Source organism: Narcine bancroftii, chromosome 7 (genome assembly GCF_036971445.1).
Source record: "Narcine bancroftii isolate sNarBan1 chromosome 7, sNarBan1.hap1, whole genome shotgun sequence".
Lineage (NCBI taxonomy): Eukaryota > Metazoa > Chordata > Chondrichthyes > Torpediniformes > Narcinidae > Narcine > Narcine bancroftii.
Window position 1 is genome coordinate 152,942,004 of NC_091475.1, and position 13,495 is coordinate 152,955,498.

The following is a 13,495-nucleotide window of genomic DNA, read 5'->3' on the forward strand; positions in this document are numbered from 1 at the left end:
ACAAATCCTTATGGCACTCCTCTATTCACTGTCCTCCAGGCAGAATACTTGCCTTCCACTACTAATCTCTTCCTGCAAGCCAATTTTTTTTATCTGCAAAGCCAAGGTTCCACTGATCCCATGCCTTATGACTTTCCAGATAAGTCTCTCTTAGCAGACCTTATCAAATGCCTTGCTAAAATCCACATAGACCACATCTACCACCCTACCCTCATCAATTTCTTTTGTTACCTCCTCAAAAAACTCATTTAGGCTCATGAGGCATGACCTTCCCTTCTCAGACCCATGCTGACTATGCTCAAGTAGAGTGTACTTCTTGAAATGCTCAGATTCTATCTTGAACAACCCTCTCCAATAGTTTGCACACCTCCATTGATGTAAAACTCACCAGTCTATAATTCCCAGGATTTTCCCTATGACTTTTTTTTTAAGCAAGGGGACTGCATTTACCATTATCCAATCCTCTGGCACCTCCCCTGCATCCAAATAGGATTCAAAGATCATAGCTACTGCCCCAGCTATCTCCTCTCACTTCCCACAGCAACCTGGGGGAAGATCACATCCAGTACCAGGGACTTGTCAATCTTAATGTTTTTAAAGAAGATTCAGCACCTCCTGTTCCTTAATCTCCACATTACCCAACACACAGGCCTGTTCCATTTCAACCTCACCCTAATCAAGGTTCTTTTCTCTTGGGAAGACTGAAGCAAAGTTATATGACCTTCCTAACCTCCACTGCCTCCACTGCCTCCTCATCTCGGTCCTAAATGGTTTGCCTATTATCCTCAAACCATGGCCCCGGGTTCTGGATTTTCCCGTCATTGGAAACATCCCATCTGCATCCATTCTGTCCAGTCCTGCCAGAATTTTATATGTCTCTATGAGATCCCCGCTCAATCTTCCAAACTCCAGCGAGTACAATCCCAATTTGCGCAATCTTTCCTCATAAGTCATTCCTGCCATTCCAGGTATCAGCCTGGTGAATCGCCTCTGCTCTCCCTCCATTGCAAGAACATCCTTCCTTAGATAAGGTGACCAAAACTGCACACAATACTCCAGGTGTGGTCTCACCAAGGCCCTGTACAGCTGCAGTAAGGTATCCTTGTTCCTATACTCAACGTCTCAGTCTTCTAGCGGGAAATGGATTGTGTGGTGGATCAGTAAGAGTTGTGGGCCACCTTCCTATATCTCAATAATGTCACCATCTGTGGCCATGACCTGCAGGACCATGATGCCAATCTCCAGAGATTTTGAGACATCCAAGCTCTTTAATATGATGTACAAGGACAAAGTGCAAGTTCTGCGCAACTCATATGGAGAATCGTCATTGGCTCGGACCCAGACCACAATGCTTCCCCTTCCACATAGCTCAAGGCCCTGAAGAGGTGCCTGGGTTTTTATCCTATTATGCTCAGTGGGTCCCCAATTATGCGGTCAAGGTCCACACTCTTATCAAATCTATGTCCTTCCCTCTGGCAGAAGATGCTTGTGCAGGCTTCAAGCTTCAACTGCATCAAGTCCAACATCACCAAGGCCATAATGAATGCTGTGGATGAATCCACCCCTTTTCAGGTGAAAAACAATGCATCAGAGTTCACCCTGGCAGCTACCCTTAATCAGGCTGGCAGGCCAATTGCACATTTTTTATGCACCCTGATATTTTGCCCTCCTCAGTCAAAAGAGATCCAAACCATTGTCGAGGCAGTATGGCACTGGCGCCATTACCTGGTTGGTAAGAAATTCACCTTGCTGATCGATCAGTGTGCTGTCATGTTCATGTTCAACGATCAGCAGAAGGGAAAAATCAAAAATGGTTAAATACTGCGATGGAGAATAGAATTATCCACCTATAACATATATGGCATCCTGTACCAGCCAGGGAAACTCAATGAGCCACCAGACGCCCTGTCCAGTCAAACTTGTGCCAACGTCCAGATCAACCAACTGCAAAAACCTCCATAATTATCTCTGTCGTCCTAAAGACACCAGTTTTTTTTTCACTTTGTTAAAGCACGCAACCTCCCATATGCCATTGATAAGATCAGGACCATGACAAAGAACTGCCAGGTCTGTGCTGAGTGCAAGCTGCATTTCTAGCAGCTGGACAGGACACAACTTATTAAAGCCACTCTCCCCTTTGAGCGACTCAGTGTCAACTTTAAAGGACTCCTGCCCTCCACCAACTGTAACAAATACTTCCTTAACATCATTGACAAATACCCCCATTTCCATTTACCATACCCTGCTCGGACATGCTCATCAAGGCCGAGCTCAGCCTCTTCACTCTATTTGGCGACTGCAGTTATATCCACAGTAACCAGGGCCTTCCTGTACAAGTGACGAACTGCACCAGTACCTGTTGGCCAGAGGCACTGCCATGAGCAAGACCACTACTTACACCCCCCAGTGTAAGTGGCAAGGGGAGAGGGAGTACGTTATTATCTGGAAGGCAGTCCTCCTGCCCTTGTGGAGGAAAGGCCTTCCAGTCTCCTGCTGGTAGGAAGTTCTCCCGGAGGCCCTCCACTCTATCAGGTCCCTGCTGTGAACTACCACTAACGCTACACGACATGAATGTATGTTTTCCCCAGGAAAATTGCAACAGGGACCATACTTCTAACATGGCTGACATCCCCAGGGCCAATCCTACTCCAGAGGCATGTGAGGAACCATAATTCTAATCCATTGGTCGAAAGGGCCCACTTCCTCCATGCCAACCCGAATATGCCTACATGGCATATCCAAACGGACACGGCTTCCATCAAAGACTTGGCTACCTCAGGGGCCCTGGAGACTGCTGCTAATCATCCACAGGGATGCTCTGCACTCCCTCCCCCTCCCATCACCTAGTTACCTGTCACCATCTGCTTAACCCTTAACTTTTTTAAAAATTTAATTAATTTGCTTTTTAAAGGCACTCACCTCTAGGGTACACAGCAGTCACACTTCTGACAGCAGAATGTTTGGCTCTTTTAAATTGTTTTCTTTGAAGATTCCAGAATATTAATCTTTTTTTACTCCTTAAAATATACTTCATTATTTCTCTAAATTTTAAAGAACTGATAGTTTATGGCTGATCCTTTTTCTTCTGAACTTTAATTGGCTCTCAAGTATGTCACTGTGAGTGACATGATCACATCCTGATGAGTGAGATGATCATTATTTACTGAGTATTGAAAGGATAAAGTGCAGCACTTGAAGTTAGTAACTATATATGATCACATATATTGATTTTTCTTGTCCATATAAAAAGTGGTGCCTTACAACCAAATCAAATTGCTTGTTTAACCTGTATTGTATTTTAATTAGTACAGTATATTCATTCCATATGGAAGAGTAATCAGTAATAGCATCTTATACTATTTGTGCTCTGGAGAACAAGACTGCAGATATCCTCCATGTCAGGTAGAGTTTTAATTGAGAGGTTCAGACTATTCTATCAATGAAGAAGGAGGAAAAACACAAAGCTGCAGATGCTGGAATTTTGAGCGAAGAAAGAACTGCTGGTGGAACTCAACATGTCAGGCAGCATCCTAAGGTAGAAATGATCAGTAAACTTTTCAGCTCTAAACACTCTATTAAGGCAAATATAGAACAGATAAAATTGGATATATAAAGAGGGAAAGAAGCTGGGGAAGGAGCAGAGGATAGGAAAGAAGATGCAAGAAGTGGAGAGTCAGAAGAATAGAGAGAGAGAGAGAGAGAGAGAGAGAGAGAGAGAGAAGAGGTGAGTACAGGGGTAACTAAGGAAAGCATGAAAAAGTGGCATCAGCTAGGGATGGGGTTACTTAAAAGAGAAAATCCAATGTACATGCTGTTAGATTTAAGCCTGTATTGTTCCATAAGTTTAAGTTTATGTTTGGCCTTGCCCTAATAATGGAAGATGTCATTTTAGGAATGGTTTGGAGTTAAAATGGTTGGCTACAGGAAGATCAAGTTTAGCACACAGAGTGTAGGTGTTAGTCGAAGTGGATGTAGAGGAGGTCACACCAAATACACCCAAATTTATTGCATTGGGGGAACTTGATGCGGTCACTTCTACATTGGTGAGTCCAAACACAGATTGGGTGATGCAGTGAACTGGATTCACTAGAAGTGTGCTATACTGTCGACTGGTCCCGCCTCCTGGCTTCTCTCCCTGGGGCCCGTATATAGACCTGGTTTCCCGCATAAACCCAGAACCCCTCTGAAGCCTGGTCGTGAACCCTAGCTGTGTTGTAAGCTAATAAAAATGTTATTTCTCCCTCCAGTCGACTGTGAACTTTTATCTACACTACAATTTACCAACAAGGTTGGAGGCGTTACTCAAGACCAGTATGCTGTTAATAGACCCCCAGTCTCCCAACATGGCTGAAGAGTTTGCATATTGGTTAGGTTACTTCCAGGCCTACCTGAATGCAACTAGGGACGTCTTCCATACAGACCAGTTCCGGAGATCAGCACTCATCTCAAGGGTAGGGACAAAGGGGTACGCAGTCGTCCGAGACTGCCTGACATATGAGGCTGCCATTGAGGCGCTGAAGGCCCGCTACATGAAGGCCCAAAATGAGGTCCTAGTGAGGCATGGGCTTGCCCTATGCTGCCAATAGCCCAGAGAGTCGACCTGCTAGATCTGCGAACACTGGCTAAGAAGTACAGGCATGAGGCTGCTTCAGGCCATCCAGGAAGATTAACAGATCTGGGACACTCTAGTCGCAGGGGTCCGCTCAAGGTATGTGAGGCAGTGACTGCTCAAGTTGGGAAGGAAGGATTTCGCTAGCCGCGTCAAGCTGGCCAAATAATTGGAACAGGCCAGTCTTGAGAACAATGACTTCAAGGCCAGTGAACTCGCGTTCTCAGGTGAGCACCTCCAAGGACCAGCTGCTCCTGCTACAGCGGCCACCGCTCTAACGGCTTCTCTTCTTGAGCCCGGGAGTGCTTTTTCTGCAGCAAGGGACAGCACCCCTCGTGCCCGCTGCTCAACCAAAGACTCGGCGTGCTCCAGCTGTAGGAAGAAGCGACATTGGGCGAGGGTGTGCTGCGCGAAGAGAGTGGGGGGTTGGGGGTTGGGGATAATGCGCCGAATGGCCCGTACTGCTCCTGGATCCGATTCCAGCCCCAAGCCGTCTGCCCTGGACTCACCCGAGATCACCTGCTGCGCAACTTACTAGCTACAGAAACAGCGCAAAAAGGCTCAACGGCCAACTTGCAGTGGCCCGATTTTTAATTCAAAGCCATCATCATCGTCAGAGGAGGAAGGAGGGTGGCCATCTTGTCGCACCACAAGGTCAGTGTCATCTTACCTGCATAGGTCAACTCAGGTCAAAGGGGGACACTCGAGGGAAGAACACAGCATCTCCGGCAACCTGGCATTGCTGGTTCTTGACCAGAATAGACCTCACCAACTCAGCAACTTGAAAGTGACGGTGAAGATAAATGGACATTCAATCAAGTGTCTGATTGACACAGGCTCCATGGAAAGTTTCATAGACTCACGGACTGTGCAAAAATAAAACTTAAAAATGTACCCATCTAATTACCGAATCTTCCTAGCATCCCAGTCCCATTCGGCGCATGTACAGAAACATTGTATAGTTCATCTGTCATTTTGAAGGGGGGAAATTTTGTAAATTTCATATGTACATTTTATATGAATTGTAAGCTTCAGTATTGTTGGGTCTGGACTTCCTGTGTCATTTTAAAAGTGTGGCCTTGGAGCTTTCTGGTTCTCTTCCCTTGGTAACGATTCGGAACGGAGGGCCCTCATAACCAGGACCCACTTGTAGGCTCTCTACGCTAAACATCGACCCCCAACCCCCCATTCCCAAACCTGTCTGCCAACTATAAGCCCATCACCCCCAAGAGCAGGAGGTACAGCACGGCAGACAGAGAGTTTATAAAGACGGAGACCCACCGCCTGCTGGAGGAGGGGATCATCGAACCTGGCACCAGCTTGAGGAAAGTGCAAGTGGTGGTAATAAAGGGGGGAAACAAGTCCAGGTTAGTGATTGACTATAGCCAAACAATTAACCAATACACACTCCTAGATGCATACCTCCTCCCTTGCATTTCGGATATGGTGAATGATATCGCCCAGTATTGGGTCTATTCAATCATCGACCTGAAAGCTAACTATCACCACCTGCCAATCCATTCCAAGGACCATCTGTACATGGCATTTGAGGCTAATGGTCGACTCTATCAGTTCTGGAGGGTCCCTTTCGGTATTACCAATGGGGTGTCTACTTTCCAGCGGCAGATGGACAGGATGGTGGACGAATATGAGTTGAAGGCTACCTTCTCCTACCTTGACAATGTCACCATCTGAGGCCACATTGTGGAAGACCATGATGCCAATCTCCAGAACTTTCTCCATGCAGCGAGAGCCCTGAATCTTACTTACAATTCTGACAAGTGTGCATTCAGGTCTAAATGACTGGCTATCCTTGGCTACGTGGTGGAGAATGGCATCATTGGCCCTGACCCTGATAGGGTGTTCCCCCTGTTAGATCTTCCCCTCCCTGGAACCACAAAGGCTTTGAGTAGATGCCTGGGGTTTTTCTCATTTTACGCCCAATGGGTCCCCCAATACACAGACAAGCTTCGTCCCCTCCTATAGACCACCACTTTCCCCCTTTCAGCCAAAGCCCAGATGGCTTTTAAATACCTCTGAAGTTACATTGCGAAAGCCACCATGGACGCAGTAGACAAGAATGTACTTTTCCAAGTGGAAAGTGGCCCTTCGGACGAGCCCTGGTCAGTACTCTCAATCAGGCGGCAGGCCAGTTGCCTTTTTCTCACAGATGCTTCAAGGCCACGAGCTCTGGAAGCCGTCTGTGGAAAAGGAGGCTCAGGCCATTGTAGAAGCAGTAAGGCACTGGAGACACTACCTGGCTGGTAGAAGATTTACACTTCTCACGGACCAGTGCTCTGTCACATTCATGTTCAGCAATGCCAAGAGAGGCTAAATCAAGAATGACAAAATTGCTTGGTCAAGGATCAAACTCTCCACCTATAATTTTTACATCACCTACCAGCCCTTAACAACCTTCCATATGGCTTGACCAGGTGATGATGTGTCTCTGCGTACACCAGTCAACTGTGGACCATACACAATGGCCTCTGCCATCCAGGGGTCCCTCAATTTACCCTACTCGGTAGAAGATGTCATGCCAGGTCTGTGCTGAGTGAAAGTTGCACTTTTTTCCGCACCTGATTAAATCATCCAGGCTCTTCAACGACTCAGTGACAATTTTAAGGGAGCTCTCCCCTCCACGAATGGGAACATCAACTTTCTCTCAGTCATTGACAAGTATGCCCACTTCCTGTTCGCCATCCCAAGCCAAGACACGTCTGCCTTGCCCATTACGAAGGTCCTAGACTCTATTTTCTCCCTGTTCAGATATCCCGGCTATATTCATAGCAACCGGAACTCAGCCTTCATGAGCACAAGCTGTATTAGTACCTCCTGGTGAGAGACCGCATCCAACAGCATTACCAGTTATAATTCCCGGGGGAATGGGCAGGTTGAAAATGAGAACGCCATGATCTGGAAGGCTGTCAAACTTTTCCTGAAGCAAAAAGGCCTTCCAGACTCGCACTGGCAGGATGTTCTCCCCATCGCGCTCCACTCAATTCAGTCATTACTCTGCACTGAGACCAAACTTACTCCTCATGAGGTCATGTTTACATTCGACAGAAGGTGGGCATCAGGGACTACACTCCCAGCTGACAACCCAGCTTGGCTCACTAGTCCTGATCCAGTCTTTCTCAAGAAGTACATGAGGAGAAGCAAGACTGACTCCCTGGTGGAAAGGATGAAATTATTCAATGCCAGGGAGGACACCATCTCCACCAGGGACCTGACACCCACAGAGGATCCATTGCCTCAGGTGCCCCATGAGCTTTTTCTCCGCACCCCCGCTCAGGGCCTCAGGAGACCCAGTTCAGGAGGAAGATGAACCCCCCTCTATCGTTGAGTCAGAGCCCCAGCCCACTACGCTTCCATCACAAGCAGACCAGGAGACTCAAGGAGCCCAAGGCCCCCAGAGCTGAGGTGCTCCACCAGGATCTCCAGACCCCCAGACTGCCTGAATCTGTGAATATTATTGTAAATATTTCTCTTCTGTATCTATTACTGGCTTCTGATCCTTGTTCTCTTCATCCACAGACCCTTAATTCTGAAGGAAGGGGTGAATATAGTGAACTGGGATTCACTAGAAGTGTGCTGAACTGACAACTGCTGCTCCCCTGGGGCTCATATAAAAACCTGGTTTCCTGCCTAATCTCAGAACCCCTCTGAAGCTTGTTCATGAACCCTACCTGTGTTGTAAGCAAATAAAAGCATTTGCTCTCCCTCCAGTCGTGTGTGCTACAGGTGATCACTTCAATAAACAGGTAAACTGGGTCCAAATTTAAGATTTCTGTGGCCAACTATTTTAATGCCCCAATCCATTCATGCAATTACATGTAAAATTCGGTAAACTCTCACTCTCCACAAACTTAGCAATGATTGCAATAAAATAATGAAGGATGTCTAAATGGAGAAAACACAGGTTTCAAGATGACACAAAATTCAGTACACACTGCCAAACTATTTAAGTGGGAATGAGCATGCTGTAAACTGATTAAAAGTTTCCAAAGTATTTGTAGTAGTATCTGGAGGCTATAAAATAAATTAACAGATCATCAAATCCCATTTAGCTTCTGCTGAAACCTAAAATCAATTAAGACTCCTATTGGGGGAATATTCCCTGGGAATGCTCCCACTTGCCTGTGGCAATTTCAGTAAATGAGCAAGAGAATAAAAAAGAAAGTAAAGTTTAATGGTATAATTGGGGAGAATGGAAAGAACCCCACAGAAATGCACCTTTAAGTTTTTCCATTAAAGCATCACTTGGATGCAATTTGAGTTCTACTCATCACAGAATGCCAGTGAACTCCAACATTTTTTTGTTCATTGTGCCAGAGCTCCTAATTGCTAATAAATGTGGCCAACAGGTTGGTATGCTTTGAAAAATCCTGCTGCACAGGAAACCAAGGATTTATTTTATATTGCAGTCTGTGCTCAGTAGCAAAGGAAATAATATTATTGTCCATTATATTGAAGAATGCATTAATCACCCATTTGACAAATCTATGCTCTCTGAGCCTGGAAGGAAAATCAGGTATAAAACTGAAGGTTATGGACAACTAGACTAGCTTTGGTAGTTTGATACCTTTTGAGAATTTGGGTAGAGATGTCCCTGTGACAGTTCTAAGACTGCATTCCTATTCCTACACATTGTTAATTGGTTGCAGGTGGGTTTGTTAATACAGTTGGTGTTACATTGATATATGTCTCTTTCTTTGGCTTGGCTTCGCGGAAGAAGATTTATGGAGGGGTATGTCCACGTCTGCTGCAGGCTCGTTGGTGACTGACAAGTCCGATGCGGGTCAGGCAGGCATGGTTGCAGCGGTTGCAAGGGAAAATTGGTTGGTTGGGGTTGGGTGTTGGGTTTTTCCTCCTTTGTCTTTTGTCAATGAGGTGGGCTCTGCGGTCTTCTTCAAAGGAGGTTGCTGCCCGCCGAACTGTGAGGCGCCAAGATGCACTGTTGGAGGCGATATCAGCCCACTGGCGGTGGTCAATGTGGCAGGTGCCAAGAGATTTCTTTAAGCAGTCCTTGTACCTCTTCTTTGGTGCACCTCTGTCTCAGTGGCCAGTGGAGAGCTCGCCATAGAACACGATGTTGGGAAGGCGATGGTCCTCCATTCTGGAGACGTGACCTACCCAGCGCAGTTGGGTCTTCAGCAGCATGGATTCGATGCTTGCGGACTCTGCCAGCTCGAGTACTTCGATGTTGGTGATGAAGTCATTCCAGTGAATGTTGAGGATGGAGCGGAGACAGCGCTGATGGAAGCGTTCTAGGAGCCGTAGGTGATGCCGGTAGAGGACCCATGATTCGTAGCCGAACAGGAGCGTGGGTATGACAACGGCTCTGTACATGCTGATCTTTGTGTGTTTCTTCAGGTGGTTGTTTTTCCAGACTCTTTTGTGTAGTCTTCCAAAGGCACTATTTGCCTTGGCGAGTCTGTTGTCTATTTCATGTACCTAAATGCTGGCATACCTTCTTTATTGTGCTATTGCTAAATATAAAGAGCAAACGGTGTTGAAAACAATTGTTGTATGTAAAAAGGAATCCTGGCTCTTTTAACTATCTATTCCCAATGAAACTTGCTGGCCTTTTAACACATAATTAAAATAAGCAGAATACACAAGCAGTTGGGAAACCCACAGGCTTACTTCCTTAATGTCTTCATGTAAAGAATTTAAGCTTATAATGAGTTTTCTTGCATTCTTTATAACAGAATGGATCACAGCAAGAAAACCAGTCAGAAAATTGCTCTAAGGTTTAGATCAGGTGGAAAGGAAGTATAATATCTAATTTTTTTTTAACCAGTTCTTAAGCAACTCCCACTGGCGAAACACCTTATGTTAATCAGAGGTTTTAGAAAATATCTCATTCTGGGGTTATACAGGAATATTGGATGTGTAACACCAAATATCCAGAAGGTACACAGAAACATGACTAACAAATAGTCAAAATAAAAATGAATGCTTTTTCAAAAAACATTTCAGTTCATGTTTAATCCTTAAAATTGTGATAAATTATCAAATTTGTCCATTAGATAACTTGATGACTGTACCTTCCATAACAGACCTCCATTATTCTTCCTGAATTAATAGACTGGAAACTCATCTGCATCTGATTTATTTCCTGGGTTTCTGCTTTCATCCCTTTCCACAATGCAAAAGTTACCTTTGACCTCAGATTCCACCCCAACAGCCTCAAAATGTTTGGATTATCCAATGCAATTTTCCAGCAGCTTCCCCTACATATTCCTCATCCTTCACCATTCCATAGTGACTATCCCTCTATGACATCCATCACCCACAGCCCAAATAACATTTCAAGGTGAAATAGTAATTTGTTCGTACTTTTTCAATTGAGTATGCTGCATTCATCACCTAATCTTCTATACATTGGGAAGACAAATCACAGGTTAAGTGATCACTTTGCACAATGTGTTCACCTAGCCACAAACAAGATTCCAAGCTCCTGTCACCTGCTAGTTTGATTCTGCTTCCTGTACCCATACTAACTACTTTGCTTTCAGTCTCCCTCACTGATCCTTTGTAAGCATTGTATCATCACATTAATGCCATTTAATCTCATTTGCTTTCTACCTTACTACAGAGATAACATAGAGCACAGCACAGTACAGGCCCAGCTCTCAAGAAGCTCCTCTTAAGTTCTTTTGGCCTGTCTAGATGACAGCACGTTACCAGACCCATGCACCTAGACAACTTAGGAGACAGAGTACCATCCGCCCTCATGGATGAAATGCTCGTGCTAGCAGAGGGCCACAAGCCATGCCTCATGTTTGAGCAGGCTTTCCTGGAGCAAATGCCAGATGATATTCAGCTGCTGCTAGCAGATGAGGATTTCTCGGACCCACGCAAGGTCGCAGCCAGAGCGGACGTCCTGTGGCACACGAAATATGAAAATGAGTCCGCCATGAACCAGGTATCATGTACCCACTCCAACTGAGCACAACCATGCCCCAGCGAACCAGCAGAGGCACCAAACACTAACAAGTGCTTTTATCACCAATGCAGGGGAGAACAAGCATGAAAATGCAGGCAACCCTGCTCATTTCTGGAAAACAGCCATCACCAACAACACGTCACCAACAACGTTAGTGGCCGATGGTTCCTGGTTGACATGGGTGCCGAAATTAGTGTCATCCCACCAACCACAATGGAGACACAAGGCCCCATGCTCCAGGCGATAAACAACACCACCATCAAAACCTTCAGCACGCGCAGTGTGCGAATACAGTTCGGCAATTAAAAATTCTAGTGAATTGCTATGTCTAACTGATATTTAGAAGGACAATTAAAATAGGCAAAGCATAGAAGAAATTCAATCTTAATGCTGGCGAATAGAAATAATGTAGATGGGCAAAAACGTCCACCTGGACATGGGGAACCTAAGGATTTCTTTCCTTGCTGCACAACTACTATTACTCTACAACCCCCAGTTTTTCAGGAACTCTGTATTTCTGCTAAAACTGGCTGCACACTTTGAAGACTGAGTCCCAAGATTCTGCTACCTCATGAAGTGAACAAAATCTAGGTCCACTGTACCTGACCAAAGGCTCAAGCACGAAACATTAGTTACTATTTTATGTCCTATGAATGCTGCATGAACTGCTAGGTCTCTGTAGCATGTCTTAGTATTGCACTCAGCCCCAGTATCTGCAGAATATCTTGTTTAACTCCAAACCCACCATTGTTTAGTCCTTAGCGTATCAATGTACCTTATTTTATTTTTCTTCCTTCTTTTTTTTTCTCTAATGTCTACCTTTGCATAATCTTTATCTCAACTGAAAATTAAGCAACCACTTGAACATGCTCAGAGCCTGCTGACGTCATGAAACCAATGGAAGCTGACAGAGTTCTTGCAGCTTTTCATTATTTTGAGGTTATAAACTGAGAACCATAGAGAAAAATCAAGATATTACTAGAGATGAGAAGTATTTGTCATACTGCAGGTTTTGTTGACAGTCCAGCAATAAAATGTGGACAATAGAAAAATCTCTGTAATAATCTTTTTCCACATAAAGCCATTCGAAAGTGCATTAACTCTGAGCAGACCTTTTTGTCCCTCTATCAGTTTGATGGAATTATTCATAAAGGAGGCCTGATGCAAGTGAAAAGAAGGAAATCCACTTCACCCATGTTGTTTCAGGCATCATACAAGACTGAGAAAAGTAATCTGCAATGTCTTGGAAATTTGAATCCCATTGACCAAAATCTTATTATTTCCTAATATAAGGAACTTTAGCATGGTAAACAGGTCAAAAATTTGGATTTTCCTTCTGACATTTTAACAATCTTGCATATTTGTGTCAGAAGCCATTTCCTTTTTCTATCAATAATTGAAGTACGTTCTCAGTATCTGGCAAAATAGGTTCTTCTTTGATGTTTCCTATTCAAAGTGAATTAAAATTACTGATTTTTAACACTACTGTAAATAAATTTATTTCAGTAATGTATAATTTATTTCAAACTAAGCCCCCAAAATTGAGGTGCATAAATCAAGATTAAGATGGGAATTAGATTTACTGAAATAAATAAAAAGGGTTGGATGGATTTGTGTAAGAATAATATGACTAAACTTATAAATGTAAGATATAGGTTAGTTCAATATAAATTTTTACGTTATATTTCACTCTGCAAAAATTAAATCCTGCGGTATCAGAATTATGTTTTAGATGTAGATTTGAGGTTGGAGCCTTTCTTCATTCAACTTGGCAATGTCCTAAAGTGAGACAATTTTGGGTAGGTGTAGGTAATTTTTTGGACAAATTACTGGGGTCAAATTCCCACATGGCCCGATGCTATTTTTACTGAGATAATATTAAGATTATAAGGCCAAAATTAAATTTAAATATTTATCTAATTGAATTTGTA